The following is a 16,401-nucleotide window of genomic DNA, read 5'->3' as shown; positions in this document are numbered from 1 at the left end:
GCAGGAGTGGTGCTGATATCACCACAGGTAGATAAGATGAAGTACATACTACGTATGAATTTCTCACTGCCAACGAACAATGAAGCAGAATACGAAGCGCTGTTGCACGGAATGAAAATGGCAAAGGCATGCGGGGCGACTCGTCTGGAAATCAATGGAGATTCGAACTTGGTGGTGCAGCAGTCGATGAACTTGTGCGACGCGGTCAGCGACAACATGATCGCCTATCAGCAGCTGTATCAAAATATGGAAGCTAAATTCGAAGGATGTGAGCTCAAACATATCGGCAGAGCCAGCAATGAGGAAGCCGACACTTTGGCAAACATCGGGTCCATGTGCTCCCCTATTCCAGACGGAGTATTTTACGAAGTGATCACTCAACGATCAATAAAAGAGAAGGCATCGGTACCTCCCGAACCGTCGGCTGATGAATCAGAGGCGAGCTCGCAGCAAGCTGCCGAAGAATCTCCGACTCCCCCTGCCGAACAAGTCCTATGGACCAAGCCGTTCCTAGCGTATCTAACGAAGCCACTATGGACCAAGCCGTTCCTAGCGTATCTAACGAAGCAAGAATTACCAGAGGACCCGATAGAAGCAAGACGAATCGTTGGACGATCGAAAGCCTTCACCATAGTAAACGGTGAACTTTACAAGCGCAGCATTTCCGGTATTTTCCAAAGATGCATTGCCATTGACGACGGAAGAGCACTGTTGCGCGAGATACACGAAGGAACTTGCGGACATTACGCAGGAAGCAGGGCCCTTGTGGCAAAGGCCTTCAGAGCGGGATTTTAGTAGCCAACAGCAGCATCGGATGCTCGAGATCTGGTCATGAAGTGCGACCCCTGTCAGCGATTTTCACCGAAACCACACGCCCCTGCCACAGACCTAATGACGATACCTCTGGCGTGGCCGTTTGCTCAATGGGGACTCGACCAAGTTGGACCACTGCCAAGATCATCGCCTGGAGGACACACATATCTATTGGTCGCAGTCGACAAATTCACAAAGTGGATCGAGGCAGTACCAGTGCGAAACTAGAAAGCAAAAACAACAGTCCAATTCTTCAGGGGAATAACTTGTCGATTTGGTATGCCTCATAGTATCGTCACAGACAATGGAACCAACTTTGACTCCAAAGAATTTCGAAAATTTTGCGATGACGGAGGAATCAAACTAAAGTTTGCATCAGTGGCCCACCCACAGACCAATGGACAGGTGGAAAGGATCAACGGTCTCATAGGGGATGGCCTCAAGAAACGCCTTACAGGTGCAGCTGGGGCATGGGTCGAAGAATTGCCATCCGTACTCTGGAGTTTGCGCACTATGATGTCTACGCACGCTTCTATTCCTGTAGACAGTGTTGGGCCTCCAAGAGCAGAGGTTCGTAGAACAGCATCAGTTTTCCCTTAAGTGGATCACCCAAGGTTTATCGAACTCAGGGAGGAAGAGGTCAAAGATATCCCTCTCAAGCAACCCTGCAATCACGATACAAGAAGTCTCTTGTGTCCCCAACACACCTAATACACTTGTCAGATGTATAGGTGCACTAGTTCGGCGAAGAGATAGTGAAATACAAGTAGTATGGATGTATATGAGTGGTAATAGCAATCTGAATAAAATATGGCAGCGAGTAAACATGCAACAGAACAGTAAGTAAACGGAGTTTCGATGATTAGAAAGGCCTAGGGATCATACTTTCACTAGTGGACACTCTCAACATTGCAACCATAATTGGATATAAATATAAACACTTCACTATGCTATTCTGAATTACTCTCTGGCAAGATAACGAACACTAATTCATCATGTAGGCAAACCTTAAAGATGTATTCCCAAGTACTAATGAACACCCCACGATGTCACTTTGAGCATTCATAGGAGGTACTAACAAACCACAATTTCATAGAGACATCCAACTCAAATCATAACTCAGTGAATAAGTATTCTGTGAAATATAGCCTAAGAGACCCACACGGTGCACACACTGTCACCTTTACACACGTGGGACAAGGAGTCTCCGGAGATCACATAAGTAAAATCCACTTGAATAGCATAACGACATCTAGATTACAAACTCATCATATGGATCTCAATCATGTAAGGCAGCTCATGAGATCATTGTATTGAAGTACATGGGAGAGAGATTAACCACATAGCTACCGGTATAGCCCTTAGCCTTGGGGGAGAACTACTCCCTCCTCATCATAGGAGACAGCGATGGCGATGAAGATGGCGGTGGTGTCGATGGAGATGACTCCGGGGGCAATTCCCCGTCCCGGCAGGGTGCCGGAACAGAGACTTCTGTCCCCCGAATTGGAGTTTCGCGATGGTGGCGGCGCCCCTGGAGTCTTTCTGGAGTTTCGTCAATCGGTATCGCATTTTTAGGTCGAAAGGGGTCTTATAGGCGAAGAGGCGGCGCAGGAGGGGCACCAGGGCGCCCTCCCCATAGGCCGGTGCGGCCAGGGGCCTGCCCGCGCGGCCCTATGGTGTGGGGCCCCTGGGCCTCCTCTCCGGGTCTCCTTCGGTGTCCTGGTCCATCTCGGTGAATTATGATGTTTGGTCTTCGTTTCGTCGAATTCCGAGAATATTGCCCGAACAGCCTTTCTGGAACCAAAAACAGCAGAAAACAGCAACTGGCACTTCGGCATCTCGTTAATAGGTTAGTTCCAGAAAATGCATCAAAACGATATAAAGTGTGAACAAAACATGTTGGTATTGTCATAAAACTAGCATGGAACAACAGAAATTATAGATACGTTTGAGACGTATCAAGCATCCCCAAGCTTAGTTCCTACTCGCCCTCGAGTAGGTAAACGATAACAAAGATAATTTCCGAAGTGACATGCTATCATAATCTTGATCATATTATTGTAAAGCATATGAGATGAATGCAGCGATTCGAAGCAATGATGAAGATAATGAGTAAACTAATGAATCATATAGCAAAGACTTTTCATGAATAATACTTTCAAGACAATCATCAATAAGACTTGCATAAGAGTTACTCATAAAGCAATAAATTCAAAGTAAAGGCATTGAAGCAACACAAAGGAAGATATAAGTTTCAGCAATTGCTTTCAACTTCAACATGTATATCTCATTGATAATTGTCAACACAAAGTAATATAACAAGTGCAATAGGTAAACATGTAAGAATCAATGCACACAGTTGATACAAGTGTTTGCTTCTGGGATAGAAAGAATAGGTAAACTGACTCAACAATAAAGTAGAAGATAGGCCCTTCGCAGAGGGAAGCATTGATTACTATATTTGTGCTAGAGCTTTTCATTTTGAAAACAAGAAACAATTTTGTCAACGGTAGTAATAAAGCATATGTGTCATGTATAAGATATCTTATAAGTTGCAAGCCTCATGTATAGTATACCAATAGTGCTCGCACCTTGTCCTAATTAGCTTGGATTAACACGGATTATCATTGCATAGCATATGTTTCAACCAAGTGTCACAAAGGGGTACCTCTATGCCACCTGTACAAAGGTCTAAGGAGAAAGCTCGCATTGGATTTCTCGCTTTTGATTATTCTCAACTTAGACATCCATACCGGGACAACATAGACAACAGATAATGGACTCCTCTTTAATGCATAAGCATTCAACAACAGTTAATTTTCTTATAAGAGATTGAGGATTAGTTGTCCACACTGAAACTTCCACCATGAATCATGGCTTTAGTTAGCGGCCCAATGTTCTTCTCTAACATTATGCATACTCAAACCATTTGATCATGAAAATCTCCCTTACTTCAGACAAGACGAACATGCATAGCAACTCACATGATATTCAACAAAGGTAAAAGTTGATGGCGTCCCTAGAAACATGGTTACCGCTCAACAAGCAACTTATTAAGAAATAAGACACATAAGTACATATTCTTCACCACGATAGTTTTTAAGGCTATTTGTCCCTTGAGCTATATATTGCAAAGACAAAGAATAGAAATTTAAAGGTAGCACTCAAGTAATGTACTTTGGAATGGCGGAGAAATACCATGTAGTAGGTAGGTATGGTGGACACAAATGGCATAGTAGTTGGCTCAAGGATTTGGATGCACGAGAAGAGTTCCTCTCAATACAAGGCTAGGCTAGCAAGGTTGTTTGAAGCAAACTCAAGTATAAAAGGTGCAGAAAAGCTCACATATGAACATATTGTAGCTATTATAAGACTTTACATTGTCTCCTTGTTGTTCAAACACCTCAACCAGAAAATATCTAGACCTTAAGAGAGACCAATCATGCAAACCAATTTCAACAAGCTCTACAGTAGTTCTCCACTAATAGGTTTAAACTACATGAAAAAACTTAATCATGATCTACTTGAGAGCTCAAAACAATTGCCAAGTGTCAAATTATTCAAGACAATATGAGGCATTTTCTGTTTCCAACCAAATAACCATAAGTGATGTAGCTTCCAACTTTTATCATTGAACATTAAAAGTAAAACGAAGAACAAGTGTTCATATGAAAAAGCGGAGCGTGTCTCTCTCCCAAACAAGGATTGCTAGGATCCGATCTTATTCAAACAAAAACAAAAATAAAAGCACACAGACGCTCCAAGTAAAGCACATATGATGTGACCGAATAAAAATATAGTTTCAATAGAAGAAACCTGATAAGTTGATGAAGAAGGGGATGCCTTGGGCATCCCCAAGCTTAGACGCTTGAGTCTTCTTGAAATATGCAGGGATGAACCACGGGGGCATCCCCAAGCTTAGACTTTTCACTCTTCTTGATGATATATCATCCTCCTCTCTTGATCCTTGAAAACTTCCTTCACACCAAACTTCTCATAAACTTCATTAGAGGGGTTAGTACTCAAAAAACTTGAATTCACATTGGTCCTGTAGTGACACATTGCAAGAACTCGATAAAACATTAGCTACAGCTCTCCACGTCTAGAAAGCCTTGCTTAAAGTCCGCAAGAGACAATACAAAGAAACAGAGACAGAATCTGCCAAAACAGAACAGCCAGTAAAGACGAATTTTAAAGAGGTACTTCCGTTGCTCAAATCAGAAAACTCAAAACTAATGAAAGTTGAGTACATATCTGAGGAACAAGCACGTAAATTGGCATAATTTTCTGAGTTACCTACAGAGAAAACAGCCCAGATTCCTGACAGATAGAAATCTGTTTCTGCGCAGAAATCCAAATCTAGTATCAACTTTCGATTAGAGGCTTCACTTGGCACAACATTGCAATAAAATAAAGATAAGGAGAGGTTGCTACAGTAGACAACTTCCAAGACACAACAAAACAGTAGCAAAATAAACACATGGGTTATCTCCCAAGAAGTTCTTTCTTTATAGCCATTAAGATGGGCTCAGCAGTTTTAATGATGCACTCGCAAGAAATAAGAGTTGAAGCAAAAGAGAGCATCAAAAAGCAAATTCAAAACACATTTAAGTCTAACCCACCTCCTATGCATAGGAATATTGTACACAAATAAATTCATGAAGAACAAAGTGATAAGCATAAGAAGATAAAACAAGAGTAACTTCAAAATTTTAAGCATATAGAGAGGTGTTTTAGCACCATGAAAATTTCTACAACTATATTTTCCTCTCTCATAATAATTTTCAGTAGCTTCATGAACAAACTCAATAATATAACTATCACATATAGCATGCTTTTCATGATCCATAAACACATAATTTTTATCAAGCTCAAAAATAGTGTGATTAAAACTTTCAAACACACTTTTATCAATAATATAACAAGATAGTTGATCAATCTCAAGAGATATGGGACTCATAGATAATGTTATCCCATTTTCATTAGTAGTACAATTAATATTATCAAGTAACATAGGACCATCATCAAGAGCTTTATCATAAACATTTGCCAAGCAAAACTCTTTAGTACCGTGCATATCGACATCAGGAACAAACAAAGCATTATCATAAGATTTATCAAAATGGCATGGATTATCATAGATAACAGGAGCATAATTATTCTCACAAATTTTACTCATAGGAAATATTTCAAGAGAATCCACAGAAACATAACATTCATCCTCCTTCGGTAAGCATGGAGGACAATCAAATAGTGTAAGAGATAAAGAGTTACTCTCATTAGAAGGTTGGCATGGGTAGCTAATCCATTCTTCCTCCTTTTGTTCATCACTCTCCTCTTCTTTTTCATCCAATGAGCTTTCAGGTTCATCAATTTCCTCCTCTTTTTCATCCAATGAGCTTTCAGGTTCATCAATTTCTTCTTCCACAGGTCCCTGCAAATTGTGAGTGCATTCTTGTGCATTAATGAGTCTCTCTTTATAATCAATGATATAAGGATTATCAGTGTAACTTTCATTGCAAAAATTAAGGATAGAAGAGACATAATCTTTAAGGTCCTTACAAACAACACAAGTTTCATAATTTTTAACCATGAAGGATTCTATCTCAGAGGCTCCCATAAATATGACAAATTGTTCTACCTCTTCAAACCCAAAATGAATATAGCTATTCCGATTATAGTTCTTAATTAAAAATTCCTCACTAAAGCCACATTGAAATTTAAGATGTTTAGTGTCCTGTTGAGAGCAACAGTTTATATCATGGCGTTTAAGCAAGATTTTAGCAATTGTATTCAATTTTTCTATCACAGCACTCATCACTTTTCCCGCTCTTGATTCTCTATAATTATTATAATATTCTATAAGCTCCAAGTAGGTTATGGGTTCTCCCATAACAGCAGTTTTTAATTTTTAGGTTTTTCAAATTTTTATGGATTTTTGGGTATATGAGAAAAGTAAAACAAGACAAAAAGAAAATAGACAAAAGTAAACTAAGAAAAATAAAACAACACAGAAATAAACTAAGCACAAATAAACTAGGCGAAAGTAAACTAAGCAAAACAAAATAAAATAAAATAAAAACAGAGATAGAGGTAGAGTGTACTCCCCAGGTGAACTTATGAGTAGAGCTATGCCTCCCCGGCAACGGCGCCAGAAAATAGCTTGATGTCTACGCACGCTTCTATTCCTGTAGACAGTGTTGGGCCTCCAAAAGCAGAGGTTTGTAGAACAGCAGCAGTTTTCCCTTAAGTGGATCACCCAAGGTTTATCGAACTCAGGGAGGAAGAGGTCAAAGATATCCCTCTCAAGCAACCCTGCAATCACGATACAAGAAGTCTCTTGTGTCCCCAACACACCTAATACACTTGTCAGATGTATAGGTGCACTAGTTCGGCGAAGAGATAGTGAAATACAAGTAGTATGGATGTATATGAGTGGTAATAGCAATCTGAATAAAATATGGCAGCGAGTAAACATGCAACAGAACAGTAAGTAAACGGAGTTTTCGATGCTTAGAAACAAGGCCTAGGGATCATACTTTCACTAGTGGACACTCTCAACATTGCAACCATAATTGGATATAAATATAAGCACTTCACTATGCTATTCTGAATTACTCTCTGGCAAGATAACGAACACTAATTCATCATGTAGGCAAACCTTAAAGATGTATTCCCAAGTACTAATGAACACCCCACGCTGTCACTTTGAGCATTCATAGGAGGTACTAACACACCACAATTTCATAGAGACATCCAACTCAAATCATAACTCAGTGAATAAGTATTCTGTGAAATATAGCCTAAGAGACCCACATGGTGCACACACTGTCACCTTTACACACGTGGGACAAGGAGTCTCCGGAGATCACATAAGTAAAATCCACTTGAATAGCATAACGACATCTAGATTACAAACTCATCATATGGATCTCAATCATGTAAGGCAGCTCATGAGATCATTGTATTGAAGTACATGGGAGAGAGATTAACCACATAGCTACCGGTACAACCCTTAGCCTTGGGGGAGAACTACTCCCTCCTCATCATAGGAGACAGCGATGGCGATGAAGATGGCGGTGGTGTCGATGGAGATGACTCCGGGGGCAATTCCCCGTCCCGGCAGGGTGCCGGAACAGAGACTTCTGTCCCCCGAATTGGAGTTTCGCGATGGTGGCGGTGCCCCTGGAGTCTTTCTGGAGTTTCGTCAATCGGTATCGCGTTTTTAGGTCGAAAGGGGTCTTATAGGCGAAGAGGCGGCGCAGGAGGGGCACCAGGGCGCCCTCCCCATAGGCCGGCGCGGCCAGGGGCCTGCCCCGCGGCCCTATGGTGTGGGGCCCCTGGGCCTCCTCTCCGGGTCTCCTTCGGTGTCTTGGTCCGTCTCGGTGAATTATGATGTTTGGTCTTCGTTTCATCGAATTCCGACAATATTGCCCGAACAGCCTTTCTGGAACCAAAAACAGCAGAAAACAGCAACTGGCACTTCGGCATCTCGTTAATAGGTTAGTTCCAGAAAATGCATCATAACGATATAAAGTGTGAACAAAACATGTAGGTATTGTCATAAAACTAGCATGGAACAACAGAAATTATAGATACGTTTGAGACGTATCACACTACACCCAACAGGTCGACTCAGTACACCCCATTCTTCTTGGTGCATGGAGCCGAGGCAGTCTTGCCAGCCGACGTTCGGTTTGAAGCACCTCGGGTGACAGCATACACGGAATCCTCTTCCAATACCGCGCTACAGGACGTTGTGGACCTCCTTGACGAGGCACGAGATATCGCCTTGGCAAGAACGACGGTATACCAGCAGGCGCTGAGAAATTATCACAGCCGACGAATACGTAGTCGAAGCTTTAATGTCGGAGATATGGTACTTCGGCTGAAGCAAGAGAGACCCTTGAAGCTCGAATCCCCATGGGATGGACCATATATCGTCACTGAAGTGATACCAGGAGGAGCCTATCGGCTCAAAAACCCAGCTTCCGGAAAAGACGTTGAAAATCCATGGAACGTCGCACACTTGCGACGGTTCTATACATAGGATACGATTGTTTTTAATTACTCGACAGCCCTTAAGGTTGCTTTTGAATTATGAATAAAAGTTCTAATCAAGTTATCTACCTTTTTTCTTGCTCCAGGCCCTATCACCCGAACATACTTTATGGGGCCTCGCCATCGGCTCTTACTCCCATCGGGAGCGCTGGCCTAAAAATAAGCTTACACAGTGTCATTAATTAAATACTCTCAACGGGAGCTAAGATTAATGATGCACACAAACAACCAATCCAAGCCTCGAGTAAATACACGAGTGCTGCAGTCGATGGTTACATTATCACAAAATAAGGCTCAAACCGGTGCACCGCGGGACGAAGCCAAGCGTCTAATTCCCTCGACTAAGTCGATGGGTCTCGCTCTTACAAAACTTACATATAGGCTTCGCAATAACATTGCATAAATCAACGAAGTCGTCGAGAGAGCAGGTTGAACTGATCACTCAGCCGCCCTCGACAATAAAACATCAATCAAACTAACATAGCGCGCAACGTACGCAGTAAATTCATACAAAACAATCTTATGCAGGTATAAGGTTGTTACATTCATGATCGGGCTCCCCGGTCCCAGTGGGCCTTCAGATCCTTCTCAAGGCACGACTCCATCCGAGAAACAATGGTGTAGGCAGGACCTCTAGCAACATCATAGTATTGGCCTAAGCTCCTCTCAGTGTTGGCCACGGCTCCCAAGTCTAAAGACGGATGGCACGCCAATATCGAAGCAAAGGCAAGCTCAGCACCAGCCAGGAGTTCCTTTCGTATCAACTGTCGAATCCTTTCGGGAGACTTGAATCGGGTGAACAAGGCTGATAAGGTTTCGGGTGCTTGGTCCAGAGGGAACAAGGTGTTCCAAACCATCGTGAGATGAGCGTGGAACTTATCAAAATAATAATGCGCCTTCCCCACCCGATACTTAAACTTCGCCATGACAACAGCCTTCAGACGATGCAGCCACAAACCATGATTCGGGTGCGCAACGTCAGTCATCGCCTCAACCTCTTCATGGATCTTCTTGTTCTCCTCAGTTGCATCTGAAGCCACGACTGGAAAGGAACGAGTATCAGTTAAAAGAACATTCAGGCTATATCAGGAATCAAAAGGTGGGCTAATACTTACAGCCCAAACTTTCGGTAGCAACATGAAGACCATCGAGAGCGTATTGCTCGATAGCAGTCGCTATCTCCCCCTTAATCTTCACCAAGGCTGCCATCGCCCGAAGAGAAGCAATGTCTTTATTTAGACAAGACACTTGGTCACGCAAGCGACGAACAAGGCCCGATTCATCATTACTCGAAGGGTTCGGGAAAAGCTCGGCACGGGAAGAAGTTGAAGGAATCTGCAGCACAGTCCCCAGTTCAGGCCAGCATTAACATAAAAACTCCCATCGGGAGTACTTGGTATATATAATACATTCAAAAGGATGTTCGAATTGGCAACAGAGCCAAAATAAAATTGGACTACGTCAAAGTTACGGTTGATCTTATTTACAACAAGTCAAATAAAAAGTTCAAGGGTTCGCCGATGATGAGGCAGGGGCAGATCCAGGAATGGGCTTGGCTTGTGCTTCCTCTACCAGCTTCAGAAGTTGATTGGCACAAATTAATGCCGATCTTTTAAAAGGCTCGAGGTCGGCTAAATGGTTGTCATCATCGACAGGCAATGCCTTAGATAACTTCTCCAATTCTGACCCCATCCCATGACCCATAAGCAACTGGAAGGTAAGAACCGCCCCAAATAAGCGGTTACGGCGTTTCAATACCTCCACAAGCTCGGAAGGATCAACGAGGAAAGCATCCGCCATCTCGCCGAGAGTCTTATCCTGCTTCATCTTCGGGAAGATCATCGAGCACAGCCTCGACAACGCCCCTTTGGTCTTTTGCAGCAGCCCAAGGACTTGGACATTTGACTCAGCAGCAAGTGACAAGGCATCGGATGTCGAGTCCTCCCGAAGCTGATGGCGTCAAGTGACGGTTATATCGGCGGCCTCTGAAAGAAAGGAAAGATCAGCAGCCAAAAAGGATGTACCAGAAATGAAAATTATGTGTCATGAACCTTACCCAATAAATCTTTGACGGATTCACGGAGAACACCTTCCTTTTTATCGACTGCAGCCGCTGTTGCACGCCTGGCATCTTGCTCATCCTTCATCTGCTTCTTCAGCTTCGTTAGCTCCTCCTTCAGCAAGGCGTTTTCCTTCTTGGCATCGGTGGCGAGCCTGTTGGCTTCTAGCACCTGATCAGCTGAAGATTTGACAGTCTTCCGAAGCTGGACGTTTTCAGCCTCCAGTCGGGTAAACTGTTCGGCGAAATCAATCACAGCATCGACTGTAGCATAAACCGGCTATTGCAAGGAAAATCAGGGAGATTCAGTCGACATGAGGAAAATTCGGCAAAAACAAGGCAAAATAAATACCTACATGATCACGACCAGTCGACGGAGCGGGAGCATCGCCAGGAGGGATAACTCTCGACACTGGAATCTTCTCTATACCCGTTCGCGACGGAGGCGTCGACTTGGCGGGAGAGGGGTTCGATTCCTTAGCCGATGCCGCTTTCCCAGAGACTAATTTGGCCCTCTTCGTGAGAGGAACTTCATCATCATCATCATCATCAGAGCTACTTAAGTGCAGTGCACGGTTAGCATACAAAATGATAGGAAACAAATCGAGAAAAGAGTATAGAAGCTCACAGGTCCAGGTCATCCTCGCCTGCGAAGAAACTTGTTGAACTCTTCTTAGTAGGAGGAGGCGAAGCAGTTTCATCGGCATCATTATCTCCTCCACTAGGACTTGATTCAGCCGTTGTAATGAGATCGTCGTGTATCTGCTTACGGCGTCTGCTCCTGACGAAGGCATCATCTTCAGCAGCTTCTTCCTCTTGGACATCGCTGTCCTCGAGGGCATGCTGAGCGTCCTCGGTCCCCTCAGAATCATCATCGTCATCCTCTAGCACCACACCGCTTTCGGGTGTAGGAGGATAGCATTGAGCAACGGTGGGGGCCTGTCGAAGAAAAGAAATTTGTGAGACAAAAAGGAAAAAAGGAGTGACAACAGCAAGCGAAAAAACAACAAAGGATTACCTCGGCTGGAAGATGGTCGAAATCATAGGGAGGACGAGCCGATGTAAGGACAATGTTGTCCCTCATGCTAAGGCACGTCAGGCGGCGGACTTCATCTCGGAGGTCTTCAGCCGAAAGGTCGGCAGAGCAGACTCTAGACCTATCATCTTTGCCCGTGTAAAGCCATAGTTGGTGGGGTCGGGACATTAACGGTTGCACTCGACGTTGTAAAAACACTGAGACCACCTCAGTGCCGCACATCGTCAAGCCTCCCGTATTCTTCAAGGCGACGACTTGGTCGAATAGCCTGTCGGCTATCGCTCTCTCTTCGGGAGAAAGGGCGTTTTGCCAAGACTTCTTCGGCTTAGCTATCAGTTTGTCTTCAAAAGGAGGGAGGTTTGAGCGCCGTCCAGGCACCAAAGGGTCTCGCAGATAAAACCATTTGTTGCACCAGCCTTGGACGGATTCCTTCATCGGGTAATCGAGATAATCGACTTCCTTCCTAACAACAAAACCGACGCCGCCTACGACGGGAGGACCATTGCTGTCGTTGTGACGCTTCACGTAGAAGATCTTCCTCCAAAGACCCCAGTGAGGGTCAATGCCGAGGAAGGCCTCGCAAACAGTGACAAAGATAGAAAGGTGGAGGATGGAGTTTGGGGTCAGCTGCCAGAGCTGGATCCCGTAAAAGAAAAGAAGGGAGCGAAGGAACTCGTGGGCCAGAAGGGAAAGACCACGGAACAAATAGGCAACAGACATGAAAGTGAAACCCTTCGGGGGCTTTGGGCGAGAAACCGCACCTGGAAGACGAATATCATCCTCAGATGCGGAGATGAAGCCGAGGGCGCGCAGCTTGTTGATGTCACGATTGGAAATGGCGGAAGCGACCCAATCGCGGCTAACTTTGGCCGCGTCTGAAGTGCTCGCACCCTTCTTCTTGCCCATGGCGTCTATAGCTTCGAGGGAAGAACAGAGGAAGCAGGAAAGGACGGGCGAAGAAGATGAGCAGTGGGAGGCGTAAAAAAGTGAAAACGAGGAAGCCCTCTATTTATGCCGTAAGAATTTGCGTGAGATCGTGGCCATAACTCCACTGACGTTGTGGGAGGTGGAGCGAATCTGGCTGTACACGTGGCGCTCAAAAAGGGAATGGAACCGGTGGCCCATTATTCCCATGTCGCGCGAAAATCGAGGAAACGCCTCGGTCGCTGCGCGTGCACTGGTCAAATCCTAAAAACTGCCGCGTAGAACTAGGGTGGGCCCGTTAGGTCAAATCTTGTCAATCAAGCTACGGCAGCGGCGCGTCATCAATGACATCATGGGTGCTGTCAAAGACAGTCGAAGGAATAAAAAAAAGAAGGGGGAAAGGTATCGGATGATCAACTTGAGTCCACGCACGGATTGCTAGTATCCGCACCTGGACTCGGGGGCTACTCCCATCGGGAGCGCTGGACGCGCACCCGACAGAATGAAGACTCGAAGAAATAAGCCTTGAAGGAAGAGATGATCGCTCGACCTAAGTCTGCACCCGGTTCCAAGCACCCGTGCCCAGACTCGGGGGCTACTCCCATCGGGAGCGCTGGACGCGCACCCGACAGAACTTTTTTCGCACTCCAGGATCATGCCTGGGGATTTGATTCTGTGTAGGGTAATGTTGTTTTGCCATCGGCAGTTAACCAGCAAAAGTTGGGCACGTTACTCATTATCCCTTGCATGAGAAAAATATAATGGATGACCTACAAAGATTTGCAGAAAAACTTCGGTAGAGAAAAATGTTTGAGTAGTGCAACTTGAGTCTACGCACGGATTGCAAGCATCCGTACCTAGACTCGGGGGATACTCCAATCGGGAGCGATGACGCGCACCCGAGAAAAGAAGATGATGCAGTTAGAAGGGAAACAAGAACGATTAAGGAGAACGATTAAGGAAGAAGACATGCTTCAGTCTCTACCCGAACTATGTTCGGCTAGACACTCGGGGGCTACTGACGTGGGCATTACCCTTCGGGTAACCAATGTTGCCCTATCCTGTATTTCTTAGTTGGAGGCCCATGAAGCACTCGATGGCGAGGTGGGCCTCTAGGACGGTGCGGCGGAAGATTCCTTGAAGTACAAGACACGGAAGGAGCCGAACAAGGAAAGTTTGGAGATAGATCTACTGTAAACCTAGTCGTACTCGATTAGACCTCTTGGGACCTAGCCTCCTATATAAAGGCCAGGAGAGGGGCTGTCGAGGACACGATCAATATTAGCGATCTTAGCCAACAGAAGCTTAGACCTAGGTTACCCTAGTACTTAGCTATCTCGACGAGATATCAGCCGAACTATTCGGCACCCCATTGTAACCCATTATCATCATAATCAAGAACAGATAGGCAGGACGTAAGGGTTTTACCTCATCGAGGGCCCCGAACCTGGGTAAATCGCTCTCCCCGCTTGTCTGTGAACCGATGTCTCGTGTCAGCTTGCAGGATTCCATCAACCCTAAGCCCCTATCGGAGTACATTGCCGAGGAGCACCCTCGACAAACACCTTAACCAGAAAATATCTAGACTAGAGATCAATCATGCAAACCAAATTTTAACAAGCTCTATGTAATTCTTCATTAATAGGTACAAGGTACATGATGCAAGAGCTTAAACATGATCTATATGAGCACAACAATTGCCAAGTATCACATTATTCAAGACATTATACCATTTACCACATGCGGCATTTTCCGTTTCCAACCATATAACAATGAATGAAATAGTCCACTTTCGCAATGAACATTAAAGATAAAGCTAAGAACATATGTGTTCATACGAAACAGCGGAGCGTGTCTCTCTCCCAAACAAAGAATGCAAGGATCCGATTTTATTCAAACAAAACAAAAATAAAAACAAACAGACGCTCCAAGTAAAGCACATAAGATGTGACGGAATAAAAATATAGTTTCACTAGAGGTGACCTGATAAGTTGTCGATGAAGAAGGGATGCCTTGGGCATCCCCAAGCTTAGACGCTTGGGTCTTCTTAAAATATGCAGGGATGAACCACGGGGGCATCCCCAAGCTTAAACTCTTCACTCTTCTTGATCATATTGTATCATCCTCCTCTCTTGACCCTTGAAAACTTCCTCCACACCAAATTCAAAACAAACTCATTAGAGGGTCAGTGCATAATTCATATATTCAGAGGTGACATAATCATTCTTAACACTTCTGGACATTGCACAAAGCTACTGAAAATTAATGGAACAAAGAAATCCATCAAACATAGCAAAACAGGCAATGCGAAATAAAAGGCAGAATCTGTCAAAACAGAACAGTCCGTAAAGACGAATTTTTTTGAGGCACCAGACTTGCTCAGATGAAAATGCCCAAATTGAATGAAAGTTGCGTACATATCTGAGGATCACGCACGTAAATTGGCAGATTTTTCTGAGTTACCTACAGAGAACCATACCCAAATTTGTGACAGCAAGAAATCTGTTTCTGCGCAGTAATCCAAATCTGGTATTGAATTTACTATCAAAGACTTTACTTGGCACAACAATGCAATAAAATAAAGATAAGGAGAGGTTGCTACAGTAGTAACAACTTCCAAGACTCAAATATAAAACAAATTGCAGAAGTAAAATGATGGGTTGTCTCCCATAAGCGCTTTTCTTTAACGCCTTTCAGCTAGGCGCAGAAAGTGTGAATGAAGTATTATCAAGAGATGAAGCATCGACATCATAATTTGTTCTAATGATAGAATCATAAGGTAACTTCATTTTCTTTCTAGGGAAGTGTTCCACCTTTCTTGAGAGGAAATTGATATTTAATATTACCTTCCTTCATATCAATGGTAGCACCAACAGTTCGAAGAAAAGGTCTTCCCAATATAATGGGACAAGATGCATTGCATTCAATATCCAAGACAACAAAATCAACGGGGACAAGGTTATTGTTAACCATAATGCGAACATTATCAATCCTCCCCAAAGGTTTCTTTATTGCATTATCAGCGAGATTAACATCCAAATAACAATTTTTCAATGGTGGCAAGTCAAGCATATCATAGATTTTCTTGGGCATAACAGAAATACTTGCACCAAGATCACATAAAGCATTACAATCAAAATCATTGACCCTCATCTTAATAATGGGCTCCCAACCATCTTCTAACTTCCTAGGAATAGAAGTTTCAAGTTTTAGTTTATCTTCTCTAGCTTTTATGAGAGCATTTGTAATATGTTTTGTAAAGGCCAAATTTATAGCACTAGCATTGGGACTTTTAGAAAGTTTTTGTAAGAACTTTATAACTTCAGAGATGTGACAATCATCAAAGTCTAAATCATTATGACCTACAGCAATGGAATCATTGTCCCCAATGTTTTGAAAAATTTCAGCAGTTTTAGCAGTTTCAGGTAATTTTGCACGCTTTGCACTAGGAGTAGAAACATTGCCAACACCAATTATTTTACCATTGATAGTAGGGGGTGTAGCAACA

The sequence above is a fragment of the Lolium perenne genome, chromosome 7 (assembly GCF_019359855.2).
Source record: "Lolium perenne isolate Kyuss_39 chromosome 7, Kyuss_2.0, whole genome shotgun sequence".
Classification (NCBI taxonomy): Eukaryota; Viridiplantae; Streptophyta; class Magnoliopsida; order Poales; family Poaceae; genus Lolium; species Lolium perenne.
This window is presented reverse-complemented; position numbering follows the sequence as displayed.